Source organism: Pholis gunnellus (assembly GCF_910591455.1).
Source record: "Pholis gunnellus genome assembly, chromosome: 1".
In the NCBI taxonomy this organism is placed as follows: Eukaryota; Metazoa; Chordata; class Actinopteri; order Perciformes; family Pholidae; genus Pholis; species Pholis gunnellus.
Window position 1 is genome coordinate 9,496,764 of NC_136528.1, and position 17,257 is coordinate 9,514,020.

General features: G+C 42.1%; 1 protein-coding gene across 1 annotated transcript in view; it reads left to right on the top strand.

Annotated features, from left to right (window-relative positions):
* Nucleotides 1-560: 560 nt before the first annotated feature.
* Nucleotides 561-17,257, top strand: part of LOC306710487 (E3 SUMO-protein ligase PIAS1-like) — a 40,728-nt gene continuing 24,031 nt past the window's right edge. The window contains exon 1 of the mRNA XM_079179074.1: nucleotides 561-581. The gene's annotated coding sequence lies outside the window, so the exon portion shown is untranslated. The remainder of the gene's footprint in view (nucleotides 582-17,257) is intronic.

Genomic DNA, 17,257 nt, shown 5'->3' on the forward strand with positions numbered 1-17,257 from the left:
GTGCATGAACTTTAGTTAAATTTCTAGCTGACATTTATAGGCTTTCAATAAGTTAGGACTCAAGAAACCAAATGTGAGTACATTGGATGATGATGACGATGATGATGATGATGATGATGATGATGATGATGATGATGATGATGATGATGATGATGATGATGATGATGATAAGATAAGATAATATAATCCTTTATTAGTCCCGCAGTGGGGACATTTACAGGATTACAGCAGCATAGTGAATAGTGCAAACAAGAGACATAGTAAAAAATACAAGATCAAAACAAGTATTATATAAAACCGTAAAGAAGTAAAAAATCCACAATATTTAGAATATTATATATACAGACAGAATGATTGTTGTGTTGCAATATTATGTATTATTATTATATTACTTTTTGTAACATTCTAAAAAACAAAAATTGAAACCCTTTTTTCCTCCCTTCATTTGTGTTCCTGAACGCCTCCCTGTGGCTCTGTGCACGTTCACGCAGCAGCTCCTGCGCGTCCCAGTCATGTGACAGCACCTCAGCACGCATGCGCCAAAAAAAAAATACAAGATGGCGGAGAGTGCGGAACTGAAGGTAAGAGGCGCAGCCTGAAATCATTACAAATTTAACTCGGTTACCGAGCGTCTGATTTTCAAGTCACTCAGCGCGTCAGGGATTTTAAAGCCTCGGGCGGATGAGACGTTGTCAGAATTTAATATTTATCCTTCAAACAACTTAATTGAATCCGCGAGCGCCAAAGCTTGCACGAGCATGTTTATGTTGATATTGAGACGCGCTGGTTTGACTGAACGGGACCGTTTCTACAGCAGCAGCAGCAGCAGCAGCTGGCAGGGCGGCTTTTTTTACTTTACAACCCACCTTCTGTGTGTTGTTTTAACGCAGAAGACAGCGGCTCACCTGTGGGCATCATAACTGCCTCATGCCGGTGTGTTTTGTTTTATACTTTAATGAGAAAATAGCGCTAGAAATAACACTTAGTGGCGCCGACAGCCTGCAGACTGTCTTTGAATGTGACAGCGGCTTGAAAACAAGCCCACATGGACTGATCATTTTATTATTATTCCTCCTTTAATGACTGATCATACAGTCCATGCCACCTGACAGAGGCTCGAGTCTGTCTGCAGCTGAAGTAACGTTACCTGCGCTGTTCGTTACAACCTGCGTGACGCGCGCTACCTGTTGAACACGTGCATAATAAACGTGTAACGGTGCACTGGTTGATTCACCGTTATAATCAGCAACGTGTCCGGGTGGACTCATCATTTACTTAAAAGTCCAGCATTAAAAAAAAACGTCAAAGTATACAAGTATTATTAGAAGATTATACTTGGATGTTTAAAGTTGTGGTAATTGTAACTACTTTATTTACTGTTGGAGAGTTTAATCCACAACGACGCATCATATTCTATAAAATCATATGTTGTGAGAACCATGCATCACTCATCATGAGCTCAGACATTTTTATCTGAAAGTCAACTAAAGCTGTCAGACAAGTGCAGTGGACTCAATGGTGATGTATTTACCGCTGAGGTGTGAGTGTAAAGCTGCAGATAATACTAAGTACAAGTAGCTCAAATCTGTACTTGAGAGTAAATGTACTTTGTTACTTTGCATTGATCCCAGGTGCACCTTGCCTTCTACATCAATGTGTTTGCCGTGTAGCTGCACTGAAACACCGTTTCTTTTAATTTGTCTTTATAAAGCAGAGCTGGAAAATATCTCGCAGTTATTGATCAGAGTCTTTGGCTATTTTTAGACGTTTCCCCGCTGAGTTTCCTCAGCCTGCTCGGGCTCAGTGGATCTATACATGCTCCTTCTTTGTGCCAGCTGCTGCTCTGCTGCTATACCGCCTCCTTTGAAGAGCCAGATGTGGTCCTACTATAGTTTATTGAAGAAGACTTTCCCCTCTTAATGAAAGTGCACTTCTTTATGGAGAGATGGTTACAGCCCCTTGAACTTCTCATTTTCATAATGTCAGCTACATATTATTTGGGGTGGGGGAGGGGGGGCGACAATTATTTTAAATGCTGGTTAATCAGTAAATTATTTTCTATAAAATGTCAGACAATACAAATTGACTAAATTGCTCTTTTTCTGATCAACAGTCTGTTTATTATCACATACGAATAAGAAAAGCAGCAATCTGAGTTTTTAACAATTCATTTATCATCTAAATAGTCGGCAGTTTGATTTTCTGATGGTTTCAGTCCAACTTGGGAGTTTTTGGACTGCAGGTCAAACAAAAAGATAAATACACACGTTTGAGCTCTGGAAAGTTGTGATGGACATTTGTCGTCATATCGTCTTTATTCCGTTTTTTGCATTTATTGCAAACGGAAACTGTTTGCTTTTTTGGAGTCGTAACTGATCAGATTTAGTTAAAATCCATTTTTCAGCTCCATGGTTCAGTTTTTTATTGTGCCATTAAATGTGGTTACACCAGTAAGACTGATGCACCAACAAAGGGAATAGAAAGAGAGAGAGAGAGAGAGACAGAGAGAAAAATAAGAGAGAGAGAGACAGAGAGAGAGAGAGAAGCTGTGGATGCAGAGAATATTAATGAAAATGGAAGTTTTATTGACTAATCTGCTGTTTATTTCCTCCCGTAATAGATTCATATTTGTTTCTATAAACTAATCACGTGATGCCTTCAAATACTTCTGTATTGTCCGACCATCCTAAATCCACAAGCAAAGAGTCTGTAAATCCTCACGTATTGGAAGCTGAAACCAGAACAGAGTTTGCGTGAAAGAAATGATAGAAATGATAAATTTATTATGAAAATAGTTGCTGATTGAGCTCCAGTTTATCAGGTGATTGATTGAGCTCTAGTGATATGATAGTTTGTCTTTACCTGCTTTATTGTTCTGATTGTAGTATTGATTGTCCTCTAGAAGTGCAGGTTTGGGCAAAATGATCTAATTAAGCACGTAGTCCAGAAACACCATTAATCATTTGGCCTATTAAACGTCAGAGAATAGTTTCCTAAAACCCAAATTGATTGTTTTATCTGACAAACTGTTCAAAACCCAAATACATTCAGTTTACTAAAGCAGCACATATTCACAGCTGAGAGGCTAAAACGAGAGAATGTTTGGTAAAAACTAATGATCATAAATGGTTTTAATTCTCAATATCTTCTGGTTTGCACTCACTGTTGCCAGATTGAGCTGGTTTCCGCCTAATTGGGCAACTTCTGATTAAGTTGCTCTGGGAACAATAGCGTTGGGCTAGTAGGTCAACATTCTGCAGGGTTTTTAAAGAATATCATGCCGACAATTTTACCAAACAAGCTGTCATTATACTGTCAAATACACAAACAGAGTTACATGAGATTATTGACTCGCTTTATTTGAGAAATATGTGATTGACTTGAGTTGTATTCAATCGTTGCTACATACCGTGACGTCATCATCTTTGACGATGGGAGTTCGTGCATTTGGTTGTCTGACTCTTTGTGGGTTTTGCCAGTTTATTGATGTGAAAGCCTCTGATGTTTCCCCCCCCATCCCTCCCAAATGTGTCCTTGTTGCATCGCATTTTGTTTCACAGGAGTCTTCTCTCTCCTTTGAACCGTCTTCTCTGTTCTGTGGAGCTGCTGCAGCAGCAACCTGGCATTACAAATAAGCGTCTGTGCGCTGGCGGCTTATAGGTGGAGACAGTCTATTTGTAGAGCCTGTGGCGAGGTTAATCCCTAATGATACAGGCCCTCGTCTCTGCTCCCCTACATCCTTTCAAACACCTGCCTATTGCTCTGTTTGTCATTGTCATTATCACTGCAGTTCGTTTCCAGTTTAAGGAGAATTAGACGTCACCGGAGTGAACGATCACTGTCGGTGTATTTAAAGCTCATTCTCGGTGATTAGGAGTTCGATTTTGTGTCATCTCAGACAAAAAAGAAAGTACTGGAAATGTAGAAATCAGACTGACGATGATCGGTGGATGTATGACACTGAACAGCAGAATGTAAAAAGCTCACAGTGTGAAACGTGATGCAGATGTTGCAGATGTCTCGTCTGAGGTTTGTAGAGAGTTTATTGCCTTTTTCCTCGTTCTCTGCAGTTAGTGAAGTTTAGCAGACCGGCTGCCGGATAAAGATATGAAACATGCTTTCACACTTCACACCACGCTGCATTATATACATATATATATACATATATACATATATACATATATACATATATACGTATATATGTACATATTCTTTATGCTCAGCCAGGTCAAACCAGCATTTGAGCTCTTATTCTTGTTGGATATTTCTGCCCTTGTGAGAGCACGCCTCGTCTGCAGCCACCGACTTCTGTTCGCCTTTCGGCGCGATGGAGCCGTTTCTTCACTCCTGTGGCGATTTTGTTCCCGTTGTCGTGGAAACATGTCACATTTGAGACAGACATGGGCAGGCAGCAGTTTGAAGCTCGACCGTGTTTCCAACCGGAGGAAGAGAGAGAGACGGGCCTTTCACTGTTCGGTGTTTGAATGTGGGACTATCAGAGAGGGGGAATCAAGAGGGATAAAAATAGACATATTGTCATCAGATTTCTTAATTTACAGTCACTTAATGGACGGTCTGGCTGACATCACTGGTTGTGTGTGTGTGTGTGTTCTGGGGTGTTTGTCCAGATGTGACTGCAGGTAAAGGTCTCAAGGAAACAACAAGGATTAAAGGGAGATGCTGTCTTAACACATCAAATGTATCTGTCACTTTGAGATATAGAAGTATTTTGTCTTACGTTTGAAGATAAATATTTAATATATCGAAAGAATAGAAAGACACTTGTGCTCTCCATCAGGTTTTAGTCTTCCTTGGCGAGTGGTTTCCTCGCTTAACGTCACATCACGACACCTGCAGCCCCACAGTGCTTTGTCTCAGGTCGACGGAGTGTTTGTGAATCTCTGGGAAAATGACGCCGACTGGAAAAGAGTCCTGAAAGGGTTAATGGTTAATAATAGAAGTGAGCGCACGCCGTGGCCTCGCCAGCGACCTGTGACCTGAGGGACGGCAGCTTAAGACACTGATTCACCAAAACGCTCTTTATTCTTCAGGAAGTAGCCCGCCTCCAGCAGGAACATGCCTCAGCTTTGTATGTTCTAAGCTTGGAGGATAGAGTAAAAGAAAACGTTGTGGTACTCGGTAGAATAAAGCTGTTTTTTTATACAATAAGTTATCAGCTCTGTGTGATACCAGCAGATGATAGTAGGGAACCAAACTAAAAAATGGCCATTTTCCACAACAGCGCCCGAGATAATAATGAATTGATTTCCTACGATTGTGGCTTTGCTTTCTTCTCTTTGACTCATCCATTAGTTCAGTGTGTGCAGTGACAGTGGAGTGAAGGAAGGCGAGATGATGCTCGGAGAGTCATAGAAGTCACATTTAGGTCAAGATAATATTTAAAACTGATAAATGTTACTAGTTTGGTCTATTTTGCTTAATTACAAAAGAATAGTCGTGTATAAAGCACTGGTGTGCATTACGACACCTCTTACTGTAGAAGCGTTTATTTGTCGTGCCATGATACATGAACCCATACCTAGTCACACATTTATACAGTTGTAAGTCATTATGAGACAATTTACCATTGTAGTAAAATATCATTACTGTCAATCAATAGTTTTGCCTCAGAGGCAAAGTATTTTCAGAAATGACTTTTCGTTTTCAAAGAGCTGGAGAACTATTTCAGGCTGTGCAGCAGCCTGTCGTCTGCCGTACAGCTCGTTACTATTAACACATGCAAGTATCAATGAATATATTTAAATCAGAGTTAATGTTCATTTAAAACGTATGCCTGTTAAGGTGACAGCAACAACACTAATACTCATCACAATAAAGCTGATAACTTACCTACAAATACATGAAAATGTTTTTTTGGATAATTTCACAAGTGATGAAACCATTTTGAGAAATTGGCAACCAATTGTTGTTCTTTGATTGTCAGTGGGAACCCCACTGTAACATATAAAGTATAGGGGCCGCTAAACATGCACCCCAAAGTAAACACATTTTTAATATTTTTGCATTTAAATATTGACGGCACAGTCAGACCCAGACAACGCTGCATGTGTGTTGGTGCGTTTTCGCTGACGTACGACCCGAAAGTGTCTTAATTACTCTAAATATAAGGTGACTAACAGTGGAATGCATATTTTCAGTTCCGGCAACCAGAAGCTGATGAAAGCATCGAGGTGTTATGTATCGTGTGAGCATCTTTTGTTCTCGTTTGTCATGTTTCATTTCAGAAAATTGAATTAGATCGAAATAGTTTTCTCTGCATCACAGTTGTGATTTCTGCAAAAACTAATTACAGCATGTTTTTCCTCCCATCATGCAGCTGTCGTGAGATGTGAGGCAGAGTAGAAATTGAATTGGGAGACTTTTTAATTCAGCACAGACCGGCCCGGTGCGCCCGTCTAGGTTTCCTTCTTTCGCTTAACGAAGCTCAGGACTGGACTCCAGCAAAGCAATTGCAGTTCCCATTCGGTCCTGACATGTAGCTCAACATCAGAGAGGCCACGCTACTGATAACAGGGGATCTCTTTCCTCTTTATACCCGCAACATGTTTGCTGCACGGCCTGCAGACCTCCGCCAACCCTGCAGGATTAAAGGGGTGCACAGGACGAGTGAATGGGTGTCTGCCTACTTTCTCACCAGACCGGTGCAGTGAGGTTTTAGTGTCTGATGTCTTTGTCCTCCGGTCAGTGATGATCTAACAGGTGTTTTGTCCCCGCTCTGTTTGTGCCACTTTGCCATCGCACTTCTTAGTCAGAGTTTTTTTCAGCAGGTCTGTGTTGTTTGGTCTCTACCAGCAGCTTGTACCTGCGCTGGTTTGGCACCAGATTACAAGCCTCCCCTGTCATCCCATCTTCGTGGCGTTCAGCATCCAAGGGGGGACGGGTTTCAGATCCACCATCTGCCCGTGGCAGGCTGGGACTAGACCTCTGTAGCCTCGGGTGTGCGATGGCAAAGCATTTAACGTGCTAATGACTCAAAGAGAAATCATTGTGAACCCGGCCCAGCTGGGCTGCAGTGACTGATCGTGCTTGGGGTGGGGGGGAAAGGAACGGCTCGATCCATATTTAAGTCCCGAACTCTCCGTCTTGTTTTTTTGATCCACAGTGCGCACCGTGATTTTAATACCACAGAGGCAGGAGGGAGAGAAAACAACAGGCGGAGGTATTTCGGAGTTTAGCCTGAGTCAGAGTAGCTGGAAGGCTCAGAGGTGGGGGGATGGGAGGATGGGAGGACAGAGAGGGGAGGAGGATGGGGAGGGAGTTGGCACTCAGTACAGAGCCCTCTCACCGAGAGTGGGAGCTTTATATAATGGCCAGGTAGTGTGCAACACCCCCCTAATCTGCCTACACATCCTCCGCACACCCACACACAAACACACACATCCTGCAGAAACTGCTTGGCACAACATTATTAGCCTCACCATCTCCCAGTCTCCTGGGACCCGAAAGAACTGCATTACTGTTCACCTTCCTCGTAACCATGTAAAGTGCAGCGGACATTTTTTTTTTTTTTTAGCTCCACTTGCAAAAAAGGGGAAGAATGTCGGTCGCTTAAAGCTGCTACTTTGGTCTGTTGAGGTGCATCGGCCAGCTAGCGGAGGTGTTTAGACTTTTACTGTAACTTGTTCAGTCGGACGCTGCGTCACGGTTGATCTGAACGTGTCAGCTGATGTTTGTTTGTGACTCTCCATCCTGGGTTGAACTCGGGTCGGACACTGGCAGCATTCGGTCGACAGGGTTTCTATTGTTGTTGATCAAAATCGTCTAATCATATTGACTTTTAAGCGTCTTTGAACCAAATGCTCACTGAAGAGAGAGAGAGCAAGAGGAACAGATGCGAGCGCGTCTGTTTCGATGGTCTCGTTTGCATCCATGGCCAAGTTACCTGTTTCTATCAGGGGCTTTCCACGAGCATGGGTCGGGCCACACCGTGCCAAACCAATCGGCGAGTTAGCAGGGCCGACATCACCGGCCCACACATCTGTACAGATGTGTGGCTGTGGCAAGTCTCTGTGTTCAGATCGTTGGAGCTTCTACCTGAATCTCTGTGGTTTGCAGTCCTACGTTCCTGTTCCTATACTCTCATATAGTACTGCAGTATTACCAAAAGTCTACATCAGTGTTTTGATAGCGATTCTTGCGTTTTTTTTACGACATGTCGTATTATTATGACTTAATACAGGTTTTATAGTGGCTTATTCTACAGTCAGGAGTAGAATATGAGAAACATTTTAATGTCGCACTGAATTATATAATATACGAAGAAATCAGATGCATGAAACAGTTGCAGGGTGTAAACCGTTCTTATTGTGCAAACTGCAACGTAGTAAAAAAACAGAAGTTAGATATGCCAACAACTTCCTTTTCAAAACAATATATTTTGATACGGTTGAATAAATACTATAAACTGACCACAGGGCTGCTGTTGTAGAAAAGTGGGCGACAGTTTGTCTTTTAAGTATTCTCGCATTGACTTCAATCACTAAATACAGGTGAAGCAGAACGTGGAGGTTTCAGGTGCTCCTGAAGATGCCTTTAAAATGTAAAACCATGATACTACTGAAGGCTGCGAGTTGGAGTCAGAATCGAGGTGTGGTCTCGAGACTCCTGTTTCACCGCATTACTCCTCAGTGTCGTCATGAGGGGAGGAAAATATTTATGACGGACTGTGTCGCCTCAGGCAAAAAAAAAGAAAAGCTTGCCTAAATTTGTCTTCCTATGCCGGCACAATTTGTTCTGGAACTTTTTTATCTTGAATCCAAGCGTTTTATTCCTGAGCTCAGGTGAAGTTAATCATTAGCAAACATATCTCGTTATCTTCCCCGGCCCTCTGAAAAGGAAGCTTTTGAGCTACTTGAGCCGAAATGTTTCACATACACACATGCAGACGGTGTCAACGTGTGTCATATGATAATCATGTGACTGAACGGCGCATGTGAGGTATTTGGCCAGCACACGTGATCATTGCGAGGGTTAATGATCTTTGCGTGTAGTATTGTTGTATTTGTTGTGTGTTTTGGCACATTTGTGAATGAGCTGCTTTCCCCTGATTAGATTAATTAAGATAAACACACTGGTAAAACAATTATAGACCCTTTTCACTGCACACATTTTGACATTTCACAGTCGGAGGTGTAAACACGCAGTAGGGTGCTGATTCCAGGATTTATTTTTACCTAACATTTCACTTCCTTGATATCAGCTGGAGGGAAAAATAATCTTATTGTCTATCGGCATGCGAGGGTTGGTTTTTGCATGTTGCAGTAAGCTCAGTCGTGTGTGTGTGTGTGCGTGTGTGTGTGTGTGTGTGTGTGTATATATACACGAGTGTTTTAATAACATCTAAGCCTCTGAAGGATGCAGTAGTGTGACTCTGAATCTCTCTCGCACACATTAGACATGGACACAAGCTACCTTCAGTTTAGTGCTCTGTTTTTAAAATATTACTGTCAGAGAGTTGAGAAGTGGGAGGCGTTATTTTAGGCGTCCTGGAAGTAAAAGTCCTCTTTATTTTATGCTTAGACAATGTTAGATGACAGATGTTCAAAGCTTGGACAGGCAGTCTTTGATAAAAGCCTGAGGAGAGAAGTGAACTACAACTCCCAAGGTGCATTTTGTTAAGACACATTCAATTAACAAGCAGAAAAATAGAAGTAGAAGCTCAAGATTATGCTTTATAGAGACTAGATCTGCAACGGTTGGTTGATTAATCGATCTGGATCAGCATTCTCTGGTTTCAGCTTCTCAAATATGAGGATTTGCTTTTGTTTTTTGTTGTATAATTGTTAACCGGATATCTTTAAGTGTTCGGTCGTTGGTCAGACAAAACAAGGCGATTGAAGATCTCACTATTTTCGAGCATTTCATCGGTCAAATTATTAATCTAGGGAATCACTTTCAGATTCTGAATCCTTTTTGGAGGATTTTGGCATCTACGGTGAGGTGTTTTGGTCCCAGTTGCAATGACGAAGCCTTACCTGGGCTTTGGGTACTGCAGGTACTGAGTACTGATCCAATACCTGTGTTTAATTAACAAACGGCTTGAACTTCACTGAGTTGAAGTGACTGAGGTCATTGTTTTAATGCCTCAACGACATCGAGCTTGACTTAAGCATTGCTTTTCTAACATTGTAAACAGAATGTAACAAATGAAAACATATCAATGATCCATCCAGCTGTTTGAGTCAGTATCGGACCGATGTCAGCGTCAGTACATCTAGTTGGTTCAGCTCTGATTGGTGCATCTGCCTGGTTTCTTCTCCAGAGCAGCGGCGGATGAGGCTCATGCGTTATCTTACGTACAGTGAAGTCACCAGCCAAACCAAACTAATGGTCAAAAAAACCTGGAGCCGTGGAGAATTTAATTTGGTCCAGAGGCTCAGCTGCTTTCTCTCGGTCCCCCATCCCCCTATTCCCTTTATCCCTCCATCAATCATCCTCCACAGCTCTGGACAAAGCGAATGATCGCCCCACACAGCACCTCCCTCCATCTGACCAGAATATACCAAACATAAGAGAGAGATGAGGCTGTGGTCACCATCGTTTAAGCTCAAAGCTAACCAGCTTATAAAGAAACATGAAATCGTATTTTGTGAAGAGGTTTTAAACACCAAAATGACAGGATATGGTGAAATATCTTCCTCCTGTTTCTCTTTGCACCAGTGTGGAATAGGGATCTGATCGTGCAACCTGTGATCGACGATATAAAATCAGTTTAAAGGATTTGACGGCCATACAGACCTGGACACATCTGAGCAATAGAAGGAGTTTAGGTTTCTGGAAAAGCTCCGTTTCCTTGCTTACACCAAAAGGCCTGATTGGTTTTATTCACTCCGGAAAAGCTCGCCCGAGAGGTGTCAAAGATCGCTGGCTAAGTGATGCATCTTTACATTTATCTGTCTTTGGATGGATGTAGTCTTGAACTAGGGACGTTCAGTTTTACTGCTACCCTGTTATTGTTTTGTCTCTCTCTCAAAGTGGTCCTGCATCCCGACTAGCTGCTTCTTATCACGTGTTGTGATTGTAATGTAGAACTTTCTGTGAAGGATTCAACAGAGATGGAAATCTAACTGTGAGAGCTCCTTGATATCAGGGTTTGTTGGTTTGTAAATGGCCCAACAATGTTTTCTCAACGTTTTGGGGCCAGTGTGGACGCAGAGAAAAGGGAAGCAAGAACAAGTCTCAGCAAGCATAAAAACGAACCACCATGAGGCAGAAATAACATCTAAACTTAGTCCAAAACTCAGAGCGGATATGTGAACCAGAGACACAGAGATGTAAGGTTTATGTTCAGTCAGTTTGTTTTCTAACAATGTATTTTGTCTTTATGAGAAGGACCACTGAGTGTTGTAATGTTTACCGCTCCGTCTTTTATTTTCATCCTATTCCATCTGTTCCGGCTTTGCTCAGAACTTTGTGGAAAGGTTAGTTGTGTTGACTCAAACACTTCACAGCTGCTCCTCTGAGAGTCTTGTCATTTCTTCTGCAGGTAGCAGGGTTACCAGAATTAATAATGAATTTGCTGTGCATACACACGCCTAGATATGTTTGATAAATTCAATTAGATATACAGATTCCTTGCAACTGACGATTAGCAAACTTTGTTGAAAGTTAAATTAAGGGGTTTAAGTTCACGACCATTTGTTGCACGTTGTCCTCTTCCTCATTTCGAACAATGTCTAATAAAGGCTTCTTTGATTCAATTTCATTACAAGAAATTTGCATACCAAGTTCTAATCTTTATTATTATAGTGATGACATGCATTAGGTGCTCGCTTGCAGTCTGAATGACTCATGAGGCTTGTATTACACCATTCAGCAGCTGGTCAGGCACTGCAAACTCCACCTGGATGTGACATGAGTCATCAGAACGTACAACCTCAGGAGGGACTTTTTTTTTTGGGAGGGGGGGGACAAGTAACAACGCCCAGGAAGCAAAACTGAAACTTGATTAGAAAAGCAGATAAAATTCCTGAGTTCCCCAAAAGGTTACAGGAAAAGTTCCCGTATTAAAACAAATTAGAAACAATGCTGCTGAAGCTGAAAAGGCTTCATGTTCAAGTTAAAGTAGAATTAGGTGTATACGGTATATTACAGAGTAGTTCTGGTAGTTAGTGTCCTCCTCCTCTGATATTCTGGAGTTTTCTTCTTCACGTCTAGAGCTCTGCAGTGACCTTTCTTTGCACAGCTGTCGTAGCATGTTGCTCTTTCTAAAGAAGTTTTGGTGCAGTGGTTTTACTTGCCTGAGGAACAATTTCATCATTCTTTGGTTTTTGTGGGTTTCAGTTTTAGCGTCACGCGTCGGTCAAAATGTTGTTTTATGGGCCGTTCCAGTCCGTCAAGAATATCACTGTGGTGGACACGGCGAATCTTCATCTCTTCTTTGGAAACCAAAATGTCACAGGCTGGTAGATTTAAAGGCAGGAACTTCCTCTTTAAATCCACACACTGGTCTGCATGCTGTGTGTGTGTGTGTGTGTGTGTGTAGAAACTCCCCTGTTACCACCAGCTATTCTCTTTGTGTTGCATCCTCTCTCTCCCTCTTTCACCCGACTTCCTTTGTTGCAGCTTCCCTTTGCACCTACGTGTCAAGTTGTTTCAGTAAAACAACACAATGGAGCACACTCACACATTCACACACAAACATGCTTTGCCCAAACCCCACTTTTTCAAATGCGGTCAAATCTGCGACGCTGTGATTTTTGTGTGAATTGAGCCAACGGGTACATTTTAAGCCATTCAGCTGAGATGATGTTTCCTTCTATGTCGTCTGGAGATCAGTCAGCACGTTGTTTCACTACGTTTAACGCTTCATGAAGAGCAGGAGGGTTTGCTGGAGCACAGCTCCGTATTTCACCCAAATCATGAGAAGCAAATAAGGCCTTTCTCTGCAACAGTTTTTAATAATTGATTCATCTTTTGAGTCAAATTTGCAAGCTACAGTGTGAGGATTTGCAGCTTTTATTTGCCTGATATGACAGTAAACGTAATATCTCATGTGTTTGAACTGTTAAGCTGTGACTATACTCCTTCAGAATGTTCTGATTGAATAGCTTCAGAAACCTCCTCCTCCTCCTCCTCCTCCTGATGGAGGTGTTTAGGGGCCACCTGTCCTGGGAAGGAGAATGATTGGCTGATGGAGAGGAGATAGTGAGAGCTGTTCATCTGTCTCTCCTCTCCATTTCCCATTTTTTTTTTGAAGCCAGAGGAATGTTACACATCCACAGTTTGCTGAAAGAGTGTGTGTGCATTTTGTGTGTGTCTTGTTTATTTGAGCCAGTGTTTGTGTGTATTTGTCTCTCTTTAGTGTGTGTTTGCTTTGTAAAGAGAGAGTGTGTGTGTGTGTGTGTGTACACGTATGTGAAATGGTGGGCAGCCAGTGTCATCATTTTTTTTACACCCTCTTCCCTACAGCATGCATATTTCATGGAACTGTTCGTTTATGTCGCCAGCAGGAGAGTTTCTTGGCTCAACCAATACACTGCCTGTGTGTGTGTGTGTGTGTGTGTGTGTGTGTGTGTGTGTGTGTGTGTGTGTGTGTGTGTGCGCGTGCGCGTGCGCGTGCGTGTGCTGTCCAAGTGTGGGGATACTAAAACTGAACACTATTGAATTATTTGAATAATCGTTCTTTTAAAAAGTATCTGTAAATGTTGGGAATCCGCAGACAGACAGCTGCTGCCTGCGTGCTGCACCTGTGATAGAGCTTCCTGCTGTACGAGCCGTCTGCGTTTGACTGATGTGTTTTTATTACTGCAGTGTGCTTCAGCCCCGAGGCGTCACAATTACTTCCTTTATTCCTTTTCCCCTCATTGAATGTGCCTTCAATGTAGGTTTGTAGTGACAAAGGACGAGGACAAGTCTCTGTCCTGTCTGGTAAATATGTCTGAATGTTGAATAAATCGGCCACTTTGTTAGTTGCTGTGTGTGTGTGTGTGTGTGTGTGTGTGTGTGTGTGTGTGTGTGTGTGTGTGTGTGTGTGTGTGTGTGTGTGTGTGTGTGTGTGTGTGTGTGTGTGTGTGTGTGTGAGAGTGACAGCTGTACACAAGATGCAGTGTTTGGTCTGTAAACAGCAGCCTCTGCTCTCTCACTTTGAGCTGAGTGGAGCTGGTTTGGTTTGCTCTCAATGCGGGAATCTAACAACACTTAACGATCAGTCGATTGACAGAACATTAATCTGCAACAATACTGAAGACATTTTCAAAACAAAACAAGCTGCGGCATGAATGTGAATATTTGGTGGACTGCTGATCAATAATAGACGCAATCATTACTTGTGAGGCTTTGGTACTGTGTTTCCACTGTGATTCACATAAAGCTTGTTTAAAAAGGGGCTACAACGGGATCTGACCTCATTATTTTAATGTGCTAGTGAAGTGTTTGCAGTATAGACGTCACTGGAAGAAGTGGTACTTATTTACAATAATGTGAAAATGATAAAGCCTTATAAAGGGCAATCTTGGCGACTAGAAGCTGGTCAGTCGGCGTCCAGCACCTCGTAGTTGTGCGGTTTGTTCCACTGCACATATTATGATCCTTTTTTTTTTGTGTAATCTGTCTGAAAGTAGGTGGAACTTGCATTTAGTTCGTCCTCCAACAACTCAAACCCAAAGTGGAAGGAGAACAGCGGACATGAAGGCTGAGTCTGTTCCAGAAGCTTTGTGTTGTTAAGTTCCTGTAGTGAAAAAGAGCTTAAAGACTTCTTTCTCTTTGATCACCACAGAACAGCCTCCTCTGGCTGATGTTCATGTCATTATCTGAAGCTTAAAACATCCGTGACAGTTAATGAGAGATGCTGTACATTTTGTCACGAGCAATCGAATCATACCTGTTGGTAATTAATCTCTCTTCATGTCTTCTGTGAAGGTATTTACAAGTGTCTTGATTTCAGTGTTCGATTAATGAAGAAGAAGTATGTTATGGATGACTTATGTTATGTTTCAAGTGTTGGAGATGTAACTTGACGCACGTATTGGTTTGTTGCACTTGCAGACACTGAAAGCTAGATGTGCAAAAGTGACCGTATCGTGCAACACTTGTGAGGTTCCTTTCAAAAGTACCGTTCATGTTTTAGTGAAACAGTGCAGTTCTGTGGTGGGACTAGAGTGAGAGGTTTTATTCACACCTGGGCCACTGGTGCTGAAAACGAAAGTAGTTTTGGACCTGTAAGATGATTTTGGTTATATTTGTGCATTTAAATGATGCTCATAGCAAAGTAGGACAGCGGTAGACTAAGTTTCAGTTCTATCCTCGTCAACATTGCAAGCGACACATTGACTTGGCTCTATTCCTTTAAAAATAAACAAAATACACTAGAAAATCTGCAGGAGGAGAGCTAGTTAAAGTTAGCTGTTAGCTAACTGGTGGGCAGCACAGTCCTGACTGGCTAAATAACAGAGCTAACAGCTAACTTTAACGGAGACGGAGATTGGGTTACATGAGGCGTTCAAGCTCCATGCAGGTAAATTGAGTAACCATTGGGTACCGAGCGAGGACCATTTGGGCTTCCAGCGAGACAGTTTAGCAAGAGAGTGTCGTAGAATGCATTTTTCAGAAACGAATACAATGAATGCTACACACATGCTATATACCAGATTAAACAGCAACATCTGGGCAACACTACCATGTAAGTCATTTTTTACACACTCATACACAATTATACACAACTATTATAAGCAACTATAGATGTACCACAATATCACGTATTTGTCGCCACGAGTCGACGAGCTATGCACTCCGCTTAGATTTTCCATCACAAAGCTAATGGCTACACGACCAAGCAATACATCGCCGAGCATGAGAATTCGACACAGAATCCAGAGATATCTTCAGAATTTCTCTCCATGAAACCAGTACAGAGAACAAAGAATTCCAAGCAGGACCTTACCTTTTACGTTGAATCACGAAAAGACCGGCATTATTCCCCGTTTGTTGGCTAAACACTGCTCCTATGCATGTCCTGTGTCTCTCTCCTCTGTTTCCTGGAGAAGGGGGGGTCAACCTAACTCCATTCGCCAAAAGTCTGACCCCCTCCCCCCGGGACCCAGACTTTTGGCGAATGGAATTTTAGGCTAGGAGGTGGGCGGCGTTTTTTCGATTTTTACTGGCTTAAGACTCAATCAACACCAGGCTTCTACTTCCGCATTCCTGAGACTCTGACGTGTCTAAAGAGGTGTCATTTTCTAAAATTGAACAATCGTAGGCTTGCTGAGCTTCCAATACACACATGAAGACTGGAGCTCAGCCGAGAATCATCCATGGTTTACAGCCTTAGAGAGGATTCTGGCTCTCAAAATGATGCCAACCTGCTGTATTTGGATAGATTGAACACTATTAGTGATAAAACAAGTGAAATATATAGTTATAGAATAGAACAGCTGCAACAGCTGGTTCCAAAATGAGAATTTGGCTTGACCTCGCGTGATCTCTCCGTACTGAAACCTCTATAACTTTGGCCTGCTTCACTTTATCAAAGCCAATATTTTTTTTGAGACTACTGACATGACTACTGCTCTGATTTGGGAGAGTTTTTAGGCTAGCCAGGGCCTCATTTGAAGAACAAAATAACAATAAAAGTGCTTTTATTTCAGGCGAACCTGAAAATAAAATCGATATTCTAGAGGGAATTAAGACCTGTCAGTAGTATTGACGGATACGCACCTTCAGGTGTTGGGAGTATCGGAACATCTCTAGTGTTGGTGCATCTTTGTGTCTTTCAAGTCTAAAAAGTAGCTGCTATGTTTAGGCCACAGAAAATAGCCTACAGCGCTCATATATGTCATTTTAAAATGTCAATTAAATGCAAGACTCCAGTGTCGCCCAAGAGGAATCGGCCTCATTATACAAAAGCAACAAGAAAATCTCAAAGGCTTAAAGGTTTAATCCTTTATATGGACACCACAGCACACATATTCTGTACATAACGATTATAACTGTGTACATATAATTGATTAGCCGGAAACACTAACAGCCCTGTGTGCTTTCTCATTTAATGGGCGTGTGTTTGTGTGCGTCTGCGCTTTTTGTTTTCATCCCTGCTCTGTCATTAAAGGAGATGAGGGGAGGATGTTTGTCCAAGACATTCTCTCAGGCTACCCTCTGTGTGTGTGTGTGTGTGTGTGTGTGTGTGTGTTACAAGAAAGACTGCGCAGATTCCAACATGCATATGTGTCCGTGTCTCTATTTGTCTGATGCAGTTCAGCTTTGCTTACGTTGAGGTCTGTCTCGTTGCTATACTTTGTCC